Below are 11,194 nucleotides of genomic sequence, written 5' to 3'. Positions count from 1 at the left end.
TTTGAGGACTCCACAGCGTCAACAGTGCGGCTCGATAACTAAGTGTTGCCTTCATGACCCGGGGCTGGATAACGATACAGGACCCGACTGCACCACTCGTAACCGATGCATCGCCTACAATCCTCCGAATCAGTGACAACACATCACCTCCTCCGCTCTCGCAGCTGCTCCGTGATGTCGACACTTGTTCTCTGTGAAATTACTGTTTAAGCGGGGCCTGCGTGGAATCTGTATCCAACACATGTTCCATTGCGGTGGGCTTCACTTTTCAGATTTGACTCGGTCCAGCATGAAGAGATAGCCCCTGGTTGGCGCTTTATGACTCTAAGCACCATATTTCAAAATATTCTTTAAAAATTCATAACTCGGGTTCTATTTATTGACTTTTTGTTGTTTTGGTCTTGCTTTGCTCAAATTATGTTCTATTCTTCTAACCTGGAGTGGATTATTTTTGCATGGTGTTTTTCACAGTTTTACTGTAATAAGTGTTGCACAAATACTTTACACATAGCTTCTTAAGTTAAGGATGATTGCCCTGTGCCAAGCTACCAGAGGGTGAGCCCAAGTTAATTTAGGGTGTGTATCGGACTTACTCTGACTAAAGTGGTGGTCCCTACTTGGACAGGGTGTTTTTCTTTTGTCAACTAGAGACCTCATTTCTAACTGCAGGGAATTAGGCAAACACCCTATATGAGTTAATGTCAAATTAATTACATTAATTTAAAGTTAGAGTATGAGTATTGAAATGATTGATTAATTTTATTTTGTATAAATGTAATAATACGTTTAATGTAAAACAATAAACTTTGTAATTTATGTTTCAAAATATATATTTTTAATTAAACCATAATTTTATAGAAGTTTAGCAATTGTATTTGTAAACTATTGCTTACAAATTAATATTTGTAACATAAATTATTATATTTAAATTATTTTAGAATGTGCTACAAATTTAATTTGAGGTAATTTGTTGTAACTGTTTATTTTGATAGTTGTAGATTAAAATTAATCCTAATAAATTAATTTACATTTATACTTTACATTAAAATAATTGATTTATTTACTCTTTTTAAATAATGAGTTTTAATAATTTCTCCTTCATGTACCTGTAGGGAAGTCTCCTACCCAGTGATTGAGATCTCCGCAAACAGACGAAAATGTACTAATAGTAACTTTACAGTCATAAAATGTGTTGTAAGAGTCCCCACTGCCTCACTTGAGGGGGTGGAATCTGAAATTTCTTCACCTATATGTAAACCTCCTCACAGAAATGGTAAACAGTGAAAGAGGGTGGATTTTCAGCAATGAGTAGGAGTAGAGCTGCATGTGTGTATATCTATTCATGTAAATGTACCTTTATGAATCGGCTTCAATATCTACGGACTTTTGTTACAGTTCTTGCCTAAAAAGTCAACAAAAAGTACAACAATAAATGCAACTGAATATCGAATTGTTCCTAGTTTATCTCACTCAACATGCAATACTTATACTTTTGACAGCCTGGGTTGTTTACCCATAAGCCCTGCGGATGCCCAATGGACTGCACATAGCGCAGCATACTTTTTTTCTTTTCACCACTGCTTGATATGACATGGCCAATGTGCTAAATCACACAATATAGTTAATAACGATGTAGCTTGAAGGTGCACATCAACCTTGAGCTAAAAGGATAACAAGGTGCCAAGCAAAAGTAACCCACAAAGGGGTTCAATCAAGAGTTACAAATGGCAAAGTGAGTGAAAATGTAGTGTATTTCACACAAAAATAACAAATAAGGAGTTAAGATGATCTGAAGAGTGACAGTGATACGCCCTCTAGGGTACCTTTTAGCTTTCTCACCTGAGTTATTTCACTGCACTAACCTATTAAATGATAACATGATCAAATCATTCCCCACTTTGGGTGGCTCTCGGGCTACAGATGGTGTGCAAATCTCACAGGGTAACACTGGCCCATTACCTCCTGTGAGATGTCTTGCAATCAAGCTAATCCACTGAAAAGTACCCATCTGTGCTCGATGGAAGAAGTGTCTTAACACTGGCCAAAGAGTTGAGGATTCTGCAATTCTTTTCATTTTTTACAGCGCTACAAGTGTATTTTTGTAAGTGGTTGTTCATTTCAAATAATAACTTTGACTTCAATTCATTGAGTGTGCATTAACCTTCACCTCACTCACCTCTATAAATTATGCCTTGATTGCTTGGCTACCCCACACTGAAGAGTCAAGGAGGCCCTGAGGTCCAGTGTTCAGTTTCAGAGCAAGTACCCGCCAGTCTGCTCCATAGTGGTCACTGAAGTTCATGAAACCTGCTTTGGTTGACACGAGATCAATATTGATGAAAGGGGTCGTTCCACTGAATGGCAAGGCATTAAACAATCGCGAGCGTGTGTTGAAGGTCGCGAGCTCGGCGGTAAATAAGCTGTTAAAGTCAATTAAAGTAAAAGTTAAGTAACGAATGGCAGCCCATTGAAGCACATGCAATTTGAAAATATGAAATAAGCAGAGTGATTGGCCGTTGTAATTCATGGCTTTAGAACTGGGTGCGAAGTACATTGGAATGGATGAAACCAACAAACTGTCCTTTAATGTACAAGACCAACAGTGCGCACGAGTTTAAACAAACACCGACATTCTTAAAACGCCATTAACCCTAATTGTGTGAAATACCTGGTGGTACACGAGAGCAACAAGGTTCGTTGAAATGTTCGCGATGAGCAACGGGCGAGTTCAATAAAGTGCATGAGATCGGCAAGGACAGCTGATTGGAGTGCGGGAAGCAGATGCTGTGGTGTTGTCTGCTCGGGGTAGCACGTGTGGTGCTGGCTCATCTCCATCAAGATGTGTAGTTCTCAATGGCCACGTGATCACTCCCGCCTGTGCCATAGGCAGGCAGGGGTTCCTCGCGCAGGAGCATCCTCGTTCCTCACGCGCGCCCACGCCGGTAGGTTGAACGCACGTGCACCCGCTGAGAGGCGCGCACCCTCTCAGAGAGCCGGAGCAGCGCTTACAGCAGCGGCAGCAGTAGTGAGAGGCAGCGCGCGGGAAACTCTTCAGCACCGCGGACAGCAGCGCGAGGGGGGAGCCGCTCGAGTGCCGCTGACAGCTGGAGAAGCGCGCCCTGCTGCCCCTGGAGCAGCCCCGGGCTCTTCACAGCCCCGGAGCCTGCCGTCACTGTTCCACCGGACCATGCCCACCCGACGTGGCAGGGGAAGACGCCACTAGAGGCGGCTTCTTCCACTGACCCACCTCCGAGGATACGAGCAGAGAGAGGCGAGATTCCCATGTCTGAAGGTGAGCTACTGCACTATTATACCTACTGTGCGCAGGCCCCTGTGTTGGCTTGGGGATCTGGGTGCCAACAAGTGTAGTCAACATAATGTCTTGCACTACTATGTTCACTGTAAGAGTGGTGAGCAGTTTATTGCACTACTGCTATTTGGGGAAGGTGGGCGGCCTGCCGCTCACACTACACTTTACTTCAGTATGTTAATAGTGCAATAGCCCTTTCCACAACTATTCGTGAGTGTTGGTTGTGTGACTGAAGGGCTCTTGCACAACTAAATCGACTGTCTCCGCGGTGAAAACACATCTGCTGCATATGAAGTATAACAGTGGTGAAACAGGCTTGTGAACCAAATGTTGTTATTTTAGTGGTGAAAGAGTGCGGGTAGCAGCTGTGCCTATCGCAACGCACCCACCAATGCCAGTTGTGTGCTAGGTTGTCGCAGCGCTAGTAGACTGGTTGACGTGGTTAGTGCAAGGTTGCACATCAGATGTCACTGTGCCTGGCAGTCACCTGCGCACGGCTACTGTTTGGGGGGAACAATATAATGCTGAGTGAGACAGTTTCTTTTTAGCTTAGATTTGTATCTTTTTTCACCTGTGGATTTTAGAAGTTGAATGTTAGTTCTGTAATTTTCTTAATTGCTAAAAATGGTGGCACGTCCCTGCACCTCATTTCACTCACTTCTTAACACTTGCTAGTTTCTAAATGCTGACCCCGTGCTCTAGAGTAGACCTGGCCATCTAATGTTTACTTCACCATTTATATTTTTACATTTGCGCTGGAAGAATTCCTTGCACGATTAAACGTTACCTTGGCACGGCCATATCAACCAAAGCAGTTTATTTCACTGTAATTAAGTTTTTTGCTTGGAACAGTAGGTGATTGTGATGGTGAAATGTCTGATTAGGTAGGTGGGTTGTGCTACCGAATATGAAACCCAATAATATCGACATACAAAAATATTGTGGACGGGATATTGAAGGGCAAAACATCGAAAGATAAGGGCATATAGGGAAGTATAGGTTCACTATTCATAAGTCCACATCTACGTACCTTGAATAAATATATTGGCAAGTCAAAAAATGCTTTTCCCATTGAAACTAGGTCCAAATTATAGCTTCCTACTGGCACACACGCTCATACATTCACACATCCACCACGGTATACATTTGTGGAGTTTGGTATAGACAATCTATACTTACTCACCTTTCTGTATATGGTATTCAATGTTTTGTTCTCAATATTTGCAGGCCTCGGATTCTGGATGTGATATTCAGGGTGCACACGGGTAGGGATGGGAGTAACTGCTTAGGTTCCTGAAACTAGTAGATTACAGTTCTGGTCTTGTCTTCGCTACTGTTTCAAAGTTGCGTGACCCTGGAGCATTGTTACGTCTCTCTGTGCCCCTCTCCCCCCCCCCCCCCCCCACTAACCTCCCACACCCTGGCCAAGTTGCCTAAAGTTGCGCAGTCTTAAAACAGGCTTTTACTCAGTGAAATTGGGAGCTGCTAGAGTCTCTATCGTGGATGTATGACTGAATGACCCTAGGGTATAGGGGACATTATTTGTCTAGAGAAACATAACACAACAGCTGGAAAGAACAGGTTCAAGGAAAGTATGTTTGTGGCATTTTATTCTGAATTTTGAAACAACAACGCTTGTCTTCTTGATGACCACCAAATTCTGAAATATAGGAAGACTTATCTGCCATTATGACTGGATGGCTTAAAATCACACCAAACCACGTGTTTCCATTAACTCTATTGTGTTTCTTTCAATGTATTGTGTGTAGAGTTCAAGCCTACCAGGGAAGCAACCAAGCTCTGACCAGAAGGGCGAGAGCGCATCGTACATATAAGAATGTTTACAGTGAAGCAGAGGGAAGTTGGGGAGATTGGTAGGGCTGTTTGTTTGGTTTATGCTATATAAAAATATGCTATATTTGCTCCTAATGCATTGTATTGATGGAGGTCTCTCAGAGTGAAGCACTCCTTGAATCTGACTTTGGTAGTGAATGTAACTTGTAATAAAAACAAAGAAATGTCTGTGTGAAGAGCAGTGGAGCAACCTGTGCATCTTTAGCGTGCTTTCCACATGTCCTGGGTCAAGGGTTAGTGCAACAACAAAAAAGTGTGGCTTTGTCTGTTGCTTAGCTGGGGCATAATAGCTTTTGGTAAAGTGACAGAGCCTTGGCACCACTGATTCAAATAGAGCATGTATCTTTCCTCCTGTCCAAACTGTCCAGATGTTAGGTGCACTACAGTTGTGAAAACTTCCACCCCAAACTTAAACCATGAATGCATGTCATCTTTGAAACCACTTTTGACCGCTTCAGTTACCAATAAAGAGATGTCTTTGCACCATTTGCTCCACTCTTTTTCACTGCACACTTGCACAAGTGCAACATTGGTGCAATTCTCACTCATTTAATTCATCTTTCAGGTCGGCAACCTCTGTGGAACTAATGATTCTATTCTTAACTGTTCAACTGGAGTTCTAAATCCATCTTCTTGACTTGACCAAACTATGAGATCCGGGAATAACCAATCAATCTAGTGACTGCCTATACATTATCTACAAAATAACTGGAAACAGTCAACAGAAATTTTAGTCTGTAAAAACTGGATACTTTAGTTGGTTTGGCAAGGTGAGTGTGCCTTGTGCACTGGTAAAAGCGCTTGGGCTCCGCGTAAGTCATGATACCAACACAGACTCACCGCACCATTCCAGAGGAACTAAGTAAGAATCTTGCCGTGGTAATTGGTAATCCGGATTTTTGAACCAGTATTCGTGCAAATGGTCTCGGTGCCACTACACAACAACATCACACACATTTTTTCTATGAGGGAATGGTATTAAAACTAAATTGTTTGAGGGAATAATCATTTGTTGTTAAGTTTACAATAAACAACTTTTCAGAGAGGACCATTTTACATAATGCTGCTCCCTTGCAGGTTACTTTTGCACAAACATTTGCAACAATCGATCAGTGCAAAAAATTCAGTTATACAGATTAGTTAAAAATAATTTGGCAGTGGTTTGTTGGCACTAGTGTTGTTACGCTGCTAGGTTAGTGCAAAGTGTAAAGTTGGCCTGCCCTGACTGAGAGAACACAGAGTATTCTCACAAGGAGCAGCAAAGCGGCAACAGTGCACAAAGTGTTCTTCTACAGGCACGATTTGTGCTGGCCAGATGCACTAGTGTTGTGCTGCTGTTAAAAGTAGTACAAATGTGAATACTTCAACCAGAACATGGCACCACCCTACGAGTGTGAAATGAGCTGTTTTGCACGTGCTGCTGGTGCTAAGTAACGACTTTAACAGACTGTCCCGGACATGATGACACAGATTTCTAAATTGTTGCAACTAGAAAAATAAATATTGTGGCGCAAAAAAGAGTTTATATTAATGAAGCTTCCCACAATAGGTAAGCAAGGACTGTTGCAGTTGGAGGATTTTAGTGCTGTTACCCCTTTTCAACAATTTCCTGCAGACTGACTTGCTCCACCAGTAGATTTCCTAAAACGCTGCTTGGTTTCACTAATTAAAGTGCGGTTCAGGTGGTTAATAACAGAATCGCGCGTCTTCCATTGACTCATTAGAGCATCTACTCAGGACATTGCAAGTGTTGGCGTTGCTTTGTCCTGAGTGCAGCCTCTCTCTACGCCGGGGGTCTGCTTCAGGCCATCTTTGGCGCCACGGGAATCCAACCCTAGAGCAGTAAAGTTACTTCTCCAGACTCACCAAACACGATTGGGCGGGGCAAGATGCAGCTAGAAGCCATGGGGGCAGATTTACAAGCCCCTTGAGCCACTTTTACGTCACATTTAACATGGGAAAAGTGACGCAAAAATGGAGCAAGGGGCTTGTAAATCTGCCCCCATGTCTCTTAACTTCACTGTCAGCTCCTCGGCCACCACTGGTTGCAAATATGACTTGTGCACCAATCGACTGACACAAAATGACTTTTACTCCGTCTGACCATTGCACTACCATCTCATCTGTATCAACCGACCGACTCAAAAATTGTTTTCTTGACTGGACAGTTAGTGTAAATGTCATTTTCCATTGGTCAGTCGGTGCAAACATTAGTGCAATAAAATCCTGGCACTAGTGTAAAGCTGTGCAATCGCTCCCAGTGTATTGTACGTCCGTCTTTAATATCCATTGAATCGAGTGCATGTCATAAGCAGGCTTCCTTTCTTACCACAACTGCTTCCCTTATTAACCGCATAGTGCCTTCAGATTGTTGCAGGGGCATTGACGAGGGCGATATATCTGTAGCCTGCCCCTCTCTCCGACCCGGCGGCCGCGCCCCGCCCCCTCCCTCCTCCTGTGCATTTCCAGCCCCCTCTGCAGGCTGATTTATGCTCAGATTTGGTGACCGCAGAGCCATCTGGAGAGAAGCATTTCATCCCGCGGTCTGTGACAGATAATCTATCCGGGCGCCTTGACGGATGGCTCCCGCGCCGGGGAGAGCGCCCAGCCGACCGGAAACGGGCTGCAGTCGTGCTACCTACGAAGTAGAGCGGCTTCTTCGTCCCCAACCAAGTGGCAGAGTGCAAGTACAGAGGTCGTGTGAGCAACACCTGTAGGTTGTGATCGGGGAGTCGGACAGTCAAGGGGCAACCCCCAGCGGTCACAGTGTGTGCTCTTGGCTACAAAATTGGTGATTTGGAGCAAGAGGGCCTGTCCTTGGGCAAAATAAGTTGCAGCTCCAAATGAAAGGCGGCGTGACATTGATCACGCTCTTTCTTTTCGAATCAGAGGGTCCGTTCTGGGTAAAAGTAACAAACCCCAACTTTCACATAGTGTGATCTTGGTATCCTCTGTTTTGGAATCAAATCTCAGGATCCTTCTTAGCACATTGTGTAATCTTTGTTTACATTTGTAGCTCTGGAATCGAGGACCTTGGGTATACATTGGAGACTCTAACGATTGATTTTGATCTTCTAGACTTAAGTCAATAGCGCAGATTTGAAGTCAACTGAGATATTGTGTAAACTCTAATTTTGGAATCACAGAGACCTTGGTAATATTTCAGGCACGAACTGACGACCCACCGTGATCTTAGTTCACAACAATTTTTTTAAATATGGCGTCCTGAGCACACGAGGCAAGTTCTATCTGCCATATTTGCTGATCTTGGAAAAAGTGCCAACTTCGGATCCAGAAAACCAAGGTTCCAGTCCCAATTTGCCCGACATTGTTAGATTATTAGCAGAGCCCTTCATTTTCATGTATTAAAGATCACATCTGTACAGGAAAGAGGAACTTATAAACGCTACAATGAAGATTGATATGTATACAATATTTTGGACACGTTTAGCTTGGGTTACAGAGGGAGATAAGTGGTATGGGTCATAGGGAAGGCGCTGCTAGAAATATTCACTCTTTTTATTATGAATTTCACCAATTAGTACAGTGCTATAAGGAGGAGAGAACCACCCACCTCTCCTGATCAGCAGCCGCGGCCGCAACAGTTACCAACACAATTCCTTAGCACACGTTAATTCTTAGTGTTGATTAACAGTTCAAATCGTAAATGAACAGTTGAGACAAATTATAAATCAACAGCACAAAGCGTATGTCTTGGAATCTTGGCTCTTTAATTCTTATGTTGATTCCGGTTATTCAATCTTGTGACTCTTTGTGAGCCCAAAACCAACACGTGTTTCGTCGCCTCACGTTCAATTGACATGCGACTTTCTCAAGGCTTGTTCTCTTATTATAAGGCCGATCTCTGGCATGGGTATATGTGGGCATGCGAAGTGACAATTAATCTGTAAGTAGGACCCAGAATCTTGAATCCAAGCGGAAAATTCCGAAAGGTAATTAATGGAGCTGCCCTCACACGCCGTCTTCCTCCTGGCTTGGGTTTCAGGAGGCACTGGATTCTCAACCACCACGCTGTGTGATCTTGGTTAACACTTTTAATTTGAACCTCATAGGCCAAAGGTACAACTGCTATTCGCACAATAAATAATGTTAATTGTCTTTTCTGCATTCGAGCTAGGCCTTTGGGTGTTCAATGGCTGATACTTCTTGCCGCACAGGGTGGGTTTAGGAGAGTCACTATCAAGCTAACAGACATACATGCATTTCCTGCCTCTCTCTTTTCTTACAGTTTTGTCTTTTTGTCTCTCCCTTCCTACATGCTGCATACCCTCTACCCCTTCTCTCTCTCTCTCTCTTTCTCTCTCTTTCTCTCTCCATGCTCACAAACACACACACAGACACGCACGCACACACACACACTCTTTCTGTCTCTTTCTGTCTCCCTGTCTCACAAACAATCTCACTCTTTTTTTGTGCGCACACACACACAACCACAAACACACACACACACACGTACATTGCCACACAGTCTCTGCCCCTCATACCTGTTTCTGTTTGCCTCTAGTTCTTTCTCGGTTCTCTCTCTCCAACACCCAAACGAAATTCTGTCTCACCCTGACCCACGCTCTCTCACACATATAATCACACACTGTCTTTCACGTGCGTTCTGCATGTCTACACACACACACACTCTACCTCTGTCCCTCTGTCCCTCTCTCCCATTCTCACTCTCTTTCTCTCACAAACACACACACACACTCACTGATGCACACACCCCCTACCTCTTTCTTCTTCCACATCGCACGCGCACAAACAAACGCACACACACTACACACACACCCCAGTAGGAGACCATGACCGAATGTATTTTTCAGCATGTGCTTCAGCTATTAGCTGTAAACTGAGGACATTAACAAGATGCCACGGGGAGCGCATTACCATACACATCTGTATATATTCATTGATTCCCCATCTAATTGTCACTGACATGAACTGCTCGTTCGCGTCGTGATGGCAAAAAAAAGTTTCAGAGTGCTGGCGCTTTTAGTCACTGGTAAAATCAGTTCCCATATTCCTGGTATGAACACAATAAATGTTCTTATATGATTAAGTGGGGGCGCCTCCGGTCCCCAGGAACCAGAAGAGACATTTAGACAACGGTTGTTTTGCTTCGTTTGAGGCGGACCTGTACTGCAGCGCGCGTGGACCGCAGGAAGTTCAAAGGTGACTCAAGCTCACCACTGAGAGACCCCCCCCCCTCCATAGCCCTAGGGCATGCCACGTCAACTACACACAAATGACGTCCTTTGGTGCCAGTGAAGGCCAGTGCTTTCACTGGGATGTTGTTCTGGGCACCAAGAAGACCTGGCAGATGTTACTCGAGGGCGAGGCACACTGGTGTTGTGGTGTTAAAGAGAGGGACACTGCTTTCAGAGTCTCTTTAACCTCTAGGAGGGACCCCAATCACCTGCCAGCTCTTTCACGGGAGCGCAACATTTCCATTCCCCCCCCCCCCCCCCATCTAACCAAGGCTTCCGTTTCAGACGACAGACCCCGGTGTTCCCACGGAGGATTTGGAACAGAACTTCTCATAGCGTCTCCTCAACAACCAGACTGGCTGCTTTATTATCTGTGCATGTAGGGGCCAAAAGGCTTGCGTTATTGAAAGATAAGTGTGACAAAGAACAATGGATTAAAGAAAAAAGTGATGGAAATGTCGTCACTGGCCTCACTTTTGGCTATTTCAGCTATGATGTTTTAAATGTTGACATCAATGATGTCATTTCAAATATAATCAGTGATGTCATGTATGAGGTCATGAGCAGTGCATTGCGGGTTGTGAATTATGGTTCACCTATTACATCACAACTGGCACATTTCAGGGGTTTTAGATTTTGTAAAGGACCCATAACATCATTTACTTGTGCTTTTTGCAGCGAATAAAAGACAATGAAAGTTGGCCACCTGGTGTGTACTCAAGGTAGTGAGGAGGTGGGGGATACCTCCTGTCAGAACTAGGACCCTCACACACCCAGCAAGCTAGGTGTCATGCTTCATCATATGGGTCTG

The 11,194-nt window shown here is 44.0% G+C and overlaps 1 protein-coding gene across 1 annotated transcript in view; it reads left to right on the top strand.

Annotated features, from left to right (window-relative positions):
* The first annotated feature begins 3,031 nt into the window (after positions 1 to 3,031).
* Positions 3,032 to 11,194, top strand: part of FAM163B (family with sequence similarity 163 member B) — a 396,063-nt gene continuing 387,900 nt past the window's right edge. The window contains exon 1 of the mRNA XM_085615938.1: positions 3,032 to 3,292. The gene's annotated coding sequence lies outside the window, so the exon portion shown is untranslated. The remainder of the gene's footprint in view (positions 3,293 to 11,194) is intronic.

Source organism: Triturus cristatus, chromosome 1_2, assembly GCF_964204655.1.
Source record: "Triturus cristatus chromosome 1_2, aTriCri1.1, whole genome shotgun sequence".
Classification (NCBI taxonomy): domain Eukaryota; kingdom Metazoa; phylum Chordata; class Amphibia; order Caudata; family Salamandridae; genus Triturus; species Triturus cristatus.
This window is presented reverse-complemented; position numbering and strand designations above follow the sequence as displayed.